This window comes from Staurois parvus, unplaced genomic scaffold (genome assembly GCF_062004578.1).
Source record: "Staurois parvus isolate SC_StPar_1 unplaced genomic scaffold, SC_StPar_1.0 ptg000018l, whole genome shotgun sequence".
NCBI classification, from domain to species: Eukaryota; Metazoa; Chordata; class Amphibia; order Anura; family Ranidae; genus Staurois; species Staurois parvus.
Window position 1 is genome coordinate 9,864,688 of NW_028317814.1, and position 13,460 is coordinate 9,878,147.

The following is a 13,460-nucleotide window of genomic DNA, read 5'->3' on the forward strand; positions in this document are numbered from 1 at the left end:
TGGGTTCTGTTTGAGCTGCATTTGCATTATTGCGCTGCAGGGAGGTGCACAGGTACCTGCGATGATGTGGCATCACCACCATTGAATGGGAATGGAACCCCCGCGTTGTAATCTGCGTTGCTGTAATTTGTGCCTTACCGTAATGCCACCGCAGCTCACGCCTAGGTTCACGTGTTATGTACGTGTGTCGCGGCTACAGCACGCTGTTTGTTTCTATGGGACGCTGTATGTCCGAGAAATGCAGGGAAAGAAGTTTATGGCCATTTTTTTTTTCTAAATGCACCGCGGAATATTTTTATTCTGGAGTTCTATAACGCCAACAGTTTGCACAGCGCTGTACAAAATGGAGGTAAACCGTACAGTTTTTGTACAGGAGGGATTGGAGGGCCCGGCTCGGTACAGCTTGCAATCTAATAGCATGTAATAGGTAGTCACCTATAGATTTGTATGTACCGTATTTTCCGTCGTATAAGACGACTTTTTACCCCTTGAAAATCTTCTCAAAAGTCGGGGGTTGTCTTATACGCTGGTATACGGCATACTGACACTTTTTAGGGGGGCGGTGCCGCTGCCGCCCCCCCCTTCCAATGGAAGGGACACTAAGTACAGGGGCGGGCAGGGGCTGCTGTTTCTTACCTGGCTCCGGTCCCACGATGATCCGTTCCAGGAAGCGCGGCTGCTCCTTCAGTTCGGCCACTGGATGTTTGCGTGGCTGCTTGGCTCCGCCTCCTCACCGGTGATTGGCCGCCAGAACTGTAGCTCAGGAAAGGCACACAGGCGGCCAATCACCGACGAGGGGGTGGAGCCGAGTGGCCCCGCAAAAATCGAGTGAAGGAGCGGCCGGTAAGTGCCATGTAGAGGTGCTGCTGCAACCACATATGCTGGCTGCAGCAGCACCATACTAGAACAGAGGTCAGCAAGTGTAATTGGTGTCAGTGGGAGGAATAGTGCCCCATCATTGGTGTCACTATTCCCCCCCCCCCCCCCCCCCCACTGACACCAACGATGGGGCACTATTCCCCCCCCCCCCCCCCCACTGACACCAACGATGGGGCACTATTCCCCCCCCCCCCCCCCCCCACTGACACCAACGATGGGGCACTATTCCCCCCCCCCCCCCCCCCCACTGACACCAACGATGGGGCACTATTCCCCCCCCCCCCCCACTGACACCAACGATGGGGCACTATTCCCCCCCCCCCCCCCCACTGACACCAACGATGGGGCACTATTCCCCCCCCCCCCCCCCCACTGACACCAACGATGGGGCACTATTCCCCCCCCCCCCCCACTGACACCAACGATGGGGCACTATTCCCCCCCCCCCCACTGACACCAACGATGGGGCACTATTCCCCCCCCCCCCCCACTGACACCAACGATGGGGCACTATTCCCCCCCCCCCCGCCCACTGACACCAACGATGGGGCACTATTCCTCCCCCCCCCACTGACACCAACGATGGGGCACTATTCCCCCCCCCCCCCACTGACACCAACGATGGGGCACTATTCCTCCCCCCCCACTGACACCAACGATGGGGCACTATTCCTCCCCCCCCCCCCCCCCACTGACACCAATGATGGGGCACTATTCCACCCCCCCCCCCCCCCACTGACACCAATGATGGGGCACTATTCTTCCCACTGACACCAATGATGGGGCACTATTCTTCCCACTGACACCAATGATGGGGCACTATTCCTCCCACTGACACCAATGATGGGGCACTATTCCTCCCACTGGTGTGCATTGCTAGAGGGGTAGTCTTCTACGGCGAGTATAGCCCAAACACTACATTTTAGCAGGAAAAGTAGGGTATCGTCTTATACGCCGGAAAATACGGTACTTACCGCTTCCCTACACACCTAAAGGCCTACTTGGGCTCAATTGGCAGCACAGTGGTTAGCTCTTCCGCCTGGCAGTACTAGGGTCGTTGGTTCGAATCCCAGCCACGGCACCACCTGCCTGGAGTTTGCATGTTCTCCCTGTGCCTGTGTGGTTTTCCTCCGGGTACTCTGGTTTCCTTACACATTACAAATATATGCTGGTAGGTTAATTGGCTCCTGTCTAAATTGGCCCTAGTGTGTGTATGTATGAATGTGAGTTAGGGACCTTAGATTGTACGCCCCTTGAGGGCTAGGGACTGATGTGAATGTACAATATATATGTAAAGCGCTACGTAAGTTGACGGCGCTATGTAAGTACCTGAAATAAATAATAATAATTGGATTTTACCCCTGTGGAGCGTTTCCACGCGTTTCTTTTGTTATGTTTTCTATATCAGTATGATGTGCTTCTGCCAATATGGTAGTGATTGCATATATGTCTCAGTGCCCTGTGCTCTTTGTCATTTTCTTGTAATAAGCACATTTTGATCACAGTAAAGAGATTTAACATAAAATGTACCATGTGGTTTTGCGTGGTGCGAAAAAAAACTGTGGGGATGCTAGTAACTATAAGTTGAACCCTTGTACATCTGAGTAGTGTGTTGCTTTGTGGGTTGGGAACACGTGTGATTGTGCACATGTTCCCAACATGCACATATGTGAACTTTACACTCCATTCACATCGGTGTGACTTGGCATGCAATTTGCATGCCCTATGACTTGCAAATCACATGCCAAGTCGCACTCTATTTCCGCAATTGGAGCAGTCATATCGGTGCGATTCCGACTTGGTCGGAGCCGAACCGATTTCAAAAGTAGTGCATGCAATACTTTTGGTGTGAATTTGCAAATCGCACCTGAAATCGGCGGGTCCCCCGACTTTGAAATCGTGCGACTTCAAAGTCGGGCTTGATGTGAATGGGGGCTTACTTATAGTAAAGTCGCGTGATTTCAAAGTCAGGGGACCTGCTGATTTGAGGTGCAATTTGCACCGAAAGTAGTGCATTTTCTACTTTTTAAATTGGTTTGGCTCTGACCAAGTTGGACCCACACCGATATGACCGCTCCAATTGTGGACAGTAAGTGTAATTGGTGTCAGTGGGAGGAATAGTGCCCCATCATTGGTGTCACTGATACCAACGATGGAGCACTATTCCTCCCACTGACACCAACGATGGGGCACTATTCCTCCCCCCCCCCCCCCCCCCCACTGACACCAACGATGGGGCACTATTCCTCCCCCCCCCACTGACACCAACGATGGGGCACTATTCCTCCCCCCCCCCACTGACACCAACGATGGGGCACTATTCCTCCCCCCCCACTGACACCAACGATGGGGCACTATTCCTCCCCTTGGCATGCGATTTGCATGTCACAGTGCATGCAAATTGTATGCCAAGTCACGCCAATGTGAACGGGGTGTTAGGGTCCTTTCATATGGGCGTTCAGTTTTTTCCATCAGTTCAGTCATCTTTCTTTTTTCCAAGAAAAAAACACTGTTCAGTTCACGTCAGCTTTTCCATCAGTTTTTCATCCATTCGGGTTTTTTTAACAGAAGAAAAATAGGGTTTTCTTCCGTTCCCAAAAACAGATGTAAACAGATGATCATCCGCTAGCCCAGCAATGGGCAAACTACGGCCCGGCGGACCTTTTAATCCGGCCCGCGGAGGGTGATACTGTCAGGATGGCTGTCAGAATGTGTAAAGGCGGGGCAGCGTGACGAACGTGAGGGGAGCTAGGCTCCTCTCACAGTCCGCCCTGAAGACCGGAACGGCGCGGGAACACGGCGAGAGGAACGTGCGGAGCAAAGGTAAGTGAATTGACACAGGGGGGACTTGGCTTACTACTTGGGGGGGAATAGTAATATGGGCAATGAATTACTATATGGGGGATGAATTGCTATATGGGGGATGAATTGCTATATGGGGGATGAATTACTATGCTTACTATGGGGGAATATTACTATACTTACTATGGATGACACATACACATCATTCATCTACTCTTGGTCCGGCCCCCGGGTCCAATATATGAACCCATTGCGGCCCTCAAGTCAAAAAGTTTGCCCACCCCTGCGCTAGCCCATAGAAGTTTATGGGTGTCTGTTTTTGACCCGTAAACAGACAGATGAATATCCGTGTGAAGGGGGCCTAAATCAGAATTCCAGGAGAAAACCAACTAATCTAAAAAAAAATGCCCCCCCCCCCAGCACCTATTCTGACCAACCTGCGTAAGGCTAGGTTCAGGTTGCATGTGAGCTGTTTCTGAATCCATTTTTCACTTGTGCTTTTGATGCATTTTGCTTTTTGATGTTGATGCATGTTTTCATGCATGTAAATTGCTTTAGGCCCTTGTAAGAGGGAAAAAAAAGTTTTGTTTTTTTTTTGTTTGTTTATAGATTTGCATTGTGTTGCTTTAACCCCTTCCCACCAAGTTTTGAATAATGGGAGGTGGGCCTTCCAATCATGTGACTGCTGTTATTGGTCCCACGATTGTAAGTAGGCTTTTGGAGCTTTCCGGTACCTGCTGGTAACTTTGCTGGGTGCACGCTCTCGGCACAGAAATGTTTCTATTTGGGACACACATATGTGGCCTCTCTGCGTTAAAGCCCACCTGCGAAGAGGCTGCAAGTATGCGTACGATCAGTGGGAAGAGGTTAAAGTGGAGTTTTAGTCAGAAAATGAAGACCTGCTAGAGCAGTGGTTCTCAACCTTCCTAATGCCGTGACCCTTTAATACAGTTCCTCATGTTGTGGTGACCCCCAACCATAAAATTATTTACCCAGCAATTATAATTCATGAGTGTCGTTTTACCTCCAATACTGCTGCTTTCAACACAGTAGCTGCTTTCAACACAGTAGCTGCTCTTTACACATCAGAAATATGTGTTTTCTGATGGTCTTAGGGGACCCCTGTGAAAGGGTCGTTCGACCCCCAAAGGGGTCGTGACCCACAGGTTGAGAACCACTGTGCTAGAGCATTCCAGGCTGGCCCCTTTTGCAGTTATGGAAAGCATTAAAAATAAGTGTCTATACTGTTTTAAATCCAGTAATACACTGTCCCACCCTGCTCTGCACATGCTCAGTTGCTCTCCATTTTTAGACTGCTGAAGTTGTGGAGGCCAATCTGCTGACAGTCTAATGATTAATGTGGAGCTCGATTTTAAGTTTCAAAACATTTAAATTCTTGGCATACCAGGAATATCAACTGTCATATTTGCTTGTGTTTGCAATCAAACTGCCCAAGCATCAAACAGATGGCAGCTTCCTTGGCTGAAAAGGATTGGAGGGTTTAGTTCTGCTTTAACTGCTGCTGAGGTGTCTGGGCTTCAACAAAATGGCAGCCTCCAGCAAGGAGAAACAGGAACAATACTGGAGGCAATCTACAGCACACACTAATTTTGGTGGCATAAGTATTGATGTGAAATGTATGTTCCTTGCTAAAGTACATTATTTTTCTTTTGTTATGAGTAAAGTTCTACTTAAAAGTAGTTCTAAAGGCTGAAGGTTTTTTTTACCTTCATGCACTCTATGCAGCAAGTAAAAAAAAAAAACCTGTGTGTAGCTTTCCCCCTCAGCCCTTCTAATCATTACCTGAGCCCAATCTCGATCCAGTGATGTCGGTGAGAGCCTCGGATTTTTGGGCCACTGCAGTGCATGCTCACTCAATTGTGAAAGGGCTGCCTAATGCAATAAACGTTGTATGCTTTAACACCCTGTGACTCAGAAGTTACATGGGAAGGTGGCCACAGGGCTCGTTTCACACCAGCAGCCATAATGAACACATGGCTGCTGCTGAGCACTGGGATGAAACTGTGCCAATGTGTCAATTACAGTTCACCACGCTGTTTGCTTTTTTTTTCTCTTTGTTTTGTTAGAACTTGTCACAAGTGATATTTAGTTAAAGGCAGATATTGTTTTAGGTTAAAAAAAAGTTAATTTTTTTTTTTTTCCTAGGAGCCTGCAGAGTGCTGCAATGGCCCACACTGCCTACAGCTCTCTGCTTGAACCTCTGTAAAGGCAGACAGGGCTTGTAGTTTATTCATTCAGTTCTATGAAACGTACAGATGGCTGAGAAAAAGTACTGCATTCAGTGTTTCTGGTGGTGTAAACTGGCCTCGTATAAAAAGGTTTTTGCATCATAATGATTTAATGCATGTATGTTGCGGTATTGTGCATATTACCGCACTGCAGCATAGAAGTGTGATCCCAGTCTAAGGGCCCCTTCACACCAGCAGAGTCAGGCTCTGTTGCCCAATATGAGAACAAGGCAAGTCATCTCATGTCATGGTTTCAGTTTACACCAGTGCATTGTGCTCTGAAAAAAGTAGGACACATTGCATTTTTACGCAGCTTGCCCCAGTGCACTAACACATCACAACACACTGGTTTGTAACCATACCATAGAAAAACAAAGCAGCACATGCTAAAATGTTTCTGTGCAGCCCTATGAATGGGCACTTCCAGAATCCAGTGTTTGTCTCCCCAGGTGTGCAGGAGCTCATCTCAGGCACCCATTGACATGTTAATATATTACTGCTGCCATTGTAGGCCCTGTGTATGGAAAACAAAGCTTTGTGCTTAAAGCTCAACTCTTGGCAGCTATAAAAGACTGATTAATGCAGCTCTATAATCACTAATGCTTCAAGTGTTTTTTTTTTTTTTTTTAAGCCATGTAAGGATCTGTGGTTTGACCTGGAGTGATTGACCTATTCCCCTGCACAGCAGAGCTCAGACTGAGTGGCAGAAGTAGCACAAGGAGCCAGTCAGCCATGCTGCAGTGCTAGGAACATGCTGATAGAGAGATGGGCTCATCAGTCTATTGCTTTTTATTTAATTGTCCAGTCACAAGATGGGGGGGGGGGGGACTGACCTGCAGGTGAAAATGCACCAAAGCAAGATTACATCTCCCCTTCCAGGCAGACTTTGGCTATATGAGAGAACTGTGTTAATCTCAAGACTAGATGGAGAAAATACAAATCCCTTGGCAGATAAATCTACTCCAAAATTGTATTGCTGTATTGTGTGCTTCAGGGTTTTTTGTATTTAAATTGTACCCAAGCACTTTTTTTTCCTAATTTACAATATTTAGGGGCTAGATAGTTCTGCTTTTCCTTTTGGGGAGATTTGCCTTTAGAAACAATAGAAGTGAGGGGTTTTTCCTGGTTGTCACTAGAACAGTTGTCCCCATTGGAAGATTTCCCTCTACTTCCTGTGCTGTTGACACTCATAAAATATTGGCTTTCCCATTACTTTCTGTCCATGTGGCAGAAGTCGCCAAGATATGGGATTAATCTCTCCAGTAGGGACACAACAAGAAAACGAGGTCTGGTTGGAGATGCAGCATTTAAAGCCTTATTATAGGTTTTAGTGAACTAGTCCAAACTTTGTATGGATCTAGCGGCTCCAAACAATTTTCTTCACAAACACATGCAATCAATGGCTGTCAGCTCTGTATAAATTGTATGTAGTAGCGCTGTGTTCTGGCAGTGGGGTGGGAACTTCCCAAAATCAAGTAGGACTGAATATTGCTTATCCATTCACAAGGTCTTTTATTATACAAATGAATACAGTGCTACCTCTGATTGGCTGAGGTGGAAATCATGACATCATCTGCCTCTAACTTTCCACCTCAGCCAATCAGAGGAGGCTTTGTATTCATATAAAATACAAGGCATTCTGTAAATGGCTTAGCAGCACTCGGCCCGACTCAATTTTGTTATGTAAGTTGCATGAGACATTCCCATCCCTCTGCTAGAACACAGCGGTGTGTACTGTATGTAGTGAAGGCTACATACGGTGTGTATGGCACACACAACTACTCCATGTGTTAGTGAAAGAAATAGGTAGTTTGGACCAGCTTGGTGCAAAGTAACTATTTCAAGTCCAGTGAAACCTGGAGGTAGGCGTTAATAAAATGTCAACTTTTTATTTTGATCTTGCTTCAACCAGCAGAAGTCGACCCTGTGGTGCAGGGGCCAATATTTGTAGTATAGCATTGTACACATGAATAACTTTTGATTATTGTACCAGTGTACACTTTGAATTTTAAAAAGAAAAGCTCCAGAAGAACCTACAAATGATCTGTGTGAAGTTTAGTTAGAAATCTGTATTTTTATCCACAACTCCCTTTTGTTCCAAAGTTATTTTTTCAGTTTCTCTGATATTATTATTATACAGTATTTATATAGCGCCAACAGTTCGCTCAGCGCTGTACATTACAATGGGAGACAATACATGAGACAGTACAATAACAATACAGTGTGATACACGAGGGGTTCGAGGGCCCTGCTCCTTGGAGCTTACAATCTAGGAGGGATATATTCCATTCAGTATGCTGTGTAGAGCCGTACAACTTGCCTAAGGGTGCAGGTCCTTAAATGCACACCCCAGTGGTTTGCTTATAGGATAGAAATCATTTAAGAGAGAATATCTGGTTCTGGCAGTTGTACTTATCCATGCTGATTTCACTGACTAAGAAAGTATGCTGTGAAGAAAGTGTATTTGAAACCAAGAAAAATAAAAATTTCCATTTTTTTTTTTTAATTTATTTTTTTTAAACCTGGTGATCCTAATAGTCTCACCCTTCCTGTCCTAGGGAGACCAAGCTCACTCCATACTGTGTTGTGTGTGTTTTTTTTTTTTTTTAATAGAGCATGTAGTACTGTCTCCTCTCCTTTATAACACAAGAGGGATGCTTTCTGAACAGTGCTAACAAGCAGAGATCACAGGAAGTTATCAGCTCGCAACATTTTTGGCAGGATCTGTAGGTGTTTTTGTTTTTTTTTTGTCTTATTGAACAGCTGTAACAACATGCTTTCGATGGTTGATTAACAGAGCGAATAGAATGGAGCAAATCGGAGTTTTTGTGTTTTTATTTATTGTATTTTATTCACAGCAAAGTCAACTTTTGTTCTGAATTTTTTACCAGTCCATAGCTAGATTTGCCCATGCCCCTGACAGCTAACCTTTTCAAAAGACATGTTGACATGACAATGGAAACCTCCATGCCTTTCTAATCTCAGATTTCCATGAAGATATTTGAGTGGGCTCAGCATCTACATGTCTCTGGTCTCCCTGATTTGACCTGAGCAGCATAAATATGATTTGCTCCACTCATTTGTAAAGTAAAACTTCATATATATTGGGGACTGCCTGTTGTGATCATCTCAAAGAGAACCTATGCCAAGACTATGCTGTAGAGAGAATTGACATTTTAGAAGAAACACTAAAAGCCCTCATCTCTGTGGCTATGGACTCTGTGGAGACTTTTTTTCTTAAAAATTCAAAAGAGACACTGAAATCAGAAACTTCTTTTCTTTTTTGAAGCTGATGTCAGAAGGGTGACTCTGCCACTGGCGATTGATCGCAGTCCAGTGGGCGGGTTCACTAAAGGGCTGCCTGTCTGTCCATCCCTATAGAACTGTTCACAGAGGCTGCAAATGTCACGTAATGCATGAAGTCTGTTCCAAACTTTTGTCCCCGGGCAAATACTGCCTTTAAACGTTAGTAACAACTAGGTGCACTGTCAGCCTGTCATCGAGTTTGAGCGGCTACTGGATGGTGCTCCTGTATCTTTGGCTCGCACCTAAATGCCCACTGTGCAGGGAGCTCTAATGGCCATAGTCTGGGCCCAAGTCCCCAATACCTTCTTTATTAGCAGGTATATGTTATTACAGGTGTTTTCATAGTACAATTTACATTCACTTCAGTCTCCTCACTCAAGACTCTTACAATCAAAGGTTCCTAACTCACATTTATGCATACACTAGATCTCATTTTAAACAGGCTCCAATTAATCTTCCATTGTCTTGGCGTGTTGGAGGAAACCCACACAAACACAAGGTCAACATGCAGATACTGTCCTAATGGGACTTTGAACCAAGGACCCTATTGCTGCAAGGCAGTAATGCTAACCAGTAAGCCACTTGCCATTAAGCTGCCCCATTTTATGTATTGACACAGAATGAGAACGCTTATCACACAAGTCAGCCCTTATCTGCATATTTGTTCTTTGTTAGTGACTCTGAGTATGTATTGAAGCTGGAGTGCTGACCGCACAGCCAGGCAAATTGGCATTTGCAGATCGAAACGTCAGCAAAAAGAAGTTTCAATCCATGGCAACAAAAGCTACATCCAGACTACCCTTTCTATCAAGAATTCGATTTGCGCATGTGGCTTCCATTCCTGTCAAAATAAGATATTGTATCCTAAAATATAAACGACCAGGTTAGGTGGCTGCAGTAATCTGCATTACAAAACAATTAAGTAAACACAATTAGTATAAGTGTTTCATTGAGGATTGTCAGATCTACACCTCAAATACCAACCTGTACTGGAAAAATTGTACACACGTTTATTATACTTTTTTTTTTTTGCTTCTGCTGTTAAGTTAGAAGTTAGGCCTTCTTTTTTTTTTTTTTTTTTGTTTTTTTTTTTTTAGCTGACACGCAGTCAGTTGGTTGGCTATTGTTGATAAACTTGTCCTGTCAGCACAGCCCCATCTGTATGTGTTCCCAGCCCTTACAAGAGATAAGAGGTGCTTTGTGTGATGAGCATGTTCTCCCTGTAATATGAGAATGAAGTACTGCAGTCATTAGTTGGAAGAAAAGTTATGAGGCAGTATGTGGTGTGTGCAAAATCTCTCCGGTTTAAGACCTTTACCTGAAAACTAACATTTTAAATACTAGTGCTATGTTATTTTAGCATAGATTTTTTTTTTTTTCTGTTTACTTTGCTGTGACAGGAATGTTCATCTTGTATTGAATCTGTACACTTCACCATTTTATATAAACTTCACACAGCTGACCTAAATACACCTGCATTTTTTCTTCGCTCCAGTGCTCCAAGGAATGCCAAAGTGTTTTTTCCATGCATTACTGCTTTACAGGTTTAAATGCACACCGTTCAACAACACAAATGTCTGAACTCTCCTTTAGGCAGGAATCTAAGTAGATGTCTAAATTCTAGTTGTACATATATAGGAAACTTGCATAGTCTGTCCAGCACCACAGGTAATCACTGGCTGTTTGAACAGCTGTGAATAGCTGCGGCTACCAACAACCAATACCATCTCCCATTCAAAATGGGGAAAAAAAACTTTAGTCTTTATCTACACTTTAGGAAGCTCTGTGATTGCAAAATGCTGTTAAACCACATGCTGGCTGTGCTATAGCCAAATGATGGCTACAGCGCAGTCGTCCAGTTCTGGGAGGGTGCGTATTGACATCCTTCCACAACTGCATGGTGCTCACCCAGCGCTGCCTGTGATCACTGTGTCCTTTGGACAAAGCTGATCGCAAATCATGGTAGAGGGCCAATCACCTTTTCCAGGTGATCAGCTGTATCCATTCACAGCTGATCACGATGTAAACATACTCGCTGGTTATCAGTAGTACTTTCCTCACGCTGTCACAGCGTAAGGTAAGTACTGCCGGCAAGTGTGAGAGGGAATATCTACACTGATAAACAGGGCGCTGATTATCAGTGCAGCCCCAACAGTGCCACTAGTGCTGCCAGTCTGTGCCTATCAGTGCCCATCATTGCTGCCTCATCAGCGCACATCAGTGAAGGAGAAAAATTACCTGTTTGCCAAAAATTTGTTTTTTTCAACATTTTTGGTCTTTTTTTTTTTTCTTTAGCAAAAAATAAAACGGAGGTGAATGCTAGATAATGAAAAAAACTCCTGCGCTCAATGGAACACCTATTAATAAGCAGCACACACTCGCCTCAACCACAAGGAAAAAACATAAAAATACAAAAAATAGCGCTGCACTATTTTTTGTAATTTAGAGGTGAATAACACCAAAAGAAAACACTATTTGTTTGAACAAAATGATAAAAATGTTATTTGGGTACAGTGTTGCATGACAGTGCAATTACAATTCAAAGTGCGACAGTGCTGAAAGCTGAAATTGGCATGGGCAGGATGGGGGTGAAAGTGTCCGCTACGCAAGTGGTTAAGGGGTATCATTATTTAATTTTTCACTGAAGTGGACCTTATCCCCCACAATTAAAATGCCTGGTGCATGCACCTCCCAAAGCAATTTATATAAGGGTTCATTATTATGGGTGGCTAAAGTGCTATGTTTAGATGCATTATCATATAATATTTTACACCTCTAAATGCAGCAATATAGGAATCGGAAGGGCTTACATACACTACATTGCCAAAAGTATTGGGCCAACCCTCTAAATAATTGGATTCAGGTGTTCCAATCACCTCCATGGCCACAGGTATAAAAAAAAATCAAGCACCTAGGCATGCAGACTGCTTCTACAAACATTTGTGAAAGAATGGGTCGCTCTCAGGAGCTCAGTGAGTTCAAGCGTGGTACTGTGATAGGTTGTCACCTGTGCAATAAGTCTATCTGTAAAATTTATTTGCTACTAAATATTCCACGGTCAGCTGTTAGTGGTATTATAACAAAGTGGAAGCAACTGGGAACAACAGCAACTCAGCCATGAAGTGGTAGGCCACGTAAAATGACAGAGCGAGGTCAGCGCATGATGAAGTGCACAGTGCGCAGAAGTCGCCAACTGTCTGCAGAGTCAATAGCTCAAGACCTCCAAACTTCATGTGGCCTTCAGATTAGCACAACAGTACGTAGAGAGCTTCATGGAATGGGTTTCCATGGCCGAGCAGCTGCATCCAAGCCTTACATCACCAAGTGCATTGCAAAGTGTTGGATGCAGTGGTGTAAAACACGCCGCCACTGGACTCTAGAGCAGTGGAGACGTGTTCTCTGGAGTGACGAATCACACTTCTCTGTCTGGCAACCCGATGGATGTGTCTGGGTTTGGCGGTTGCCAGGAGAACGGTACTTGCCTGACTGCATTGTGTAAAGTTTGGAGGAGGGGGGATTATGGTGTGGGGTTGTTTTCCAGGGGTTGGGCTTGACCCCTTAGTTCCAGTGAAGGCAACTCTTAAGGTGTCGGCATACCAAGACATTTTGTACAATTTTATGCTCCCAACTTTGTGGGAACAGTTTGGGGATGGCCCCTTCCTGTTCCAACATGACTGTGCACCAGTACACAAAGCAAGGTCCATAAAGACATGGATGAGCGAGTTTGGGGGGGAGTGGAGACTGCGAGCCAGGCCTACTCGTCCGACAACAGTGCTTGACCTCACAAATGCACTTCAGGAAGAATGGTGACGCACTCCTAAACCTTGTGGACAGCCTTCCCTGAAGAGTTGAAGCTGTTATAGCTGTAAAGGGTGGGCCAACTCACTATTGAACCCTACGGACTAAGACTGGGATGCCATTAAAGTTCTTGTGCATGTAAAGGCAGGCCGACCAATACTTTTGGCATCATAATGTATCTTCATGTTTTTTTTTTGTTTTTTTTTTGTAAAGTAATTCGAAGAGTCATGCATGTCTGAATGCAAGTACTATAGGCATTTATTTTGGGTATGGTCCTCTGCCCACAAGAACCTGCATTCCATGCAGAAAATTCACATGTGCCTGTGTGAATGAGCCTTATATCATTTAGGAAAGCTGACAATAGATGGGTAGAATTTGGCAGGAAAATTAATACGAAAAGAAGGTTCTAAGAAAGTTAATTTATTA

General features: G+C 44.8%; 1 protein-coding gene across 1 annotated transcript in view; it reads left to right on the top strand.

Annotated features, from left to right (window-relative positions):
• The window catches only part of EIF3B (eukaryotic translation initiation factor 3 subunit B), a 36,524-nt gene that overhangs the window by 625 nt on the left and 22,439 nt on the right, over positions 1-13,460 (top strand). The gene's annotated exons all lie outside the window — the stretch shown is intronic.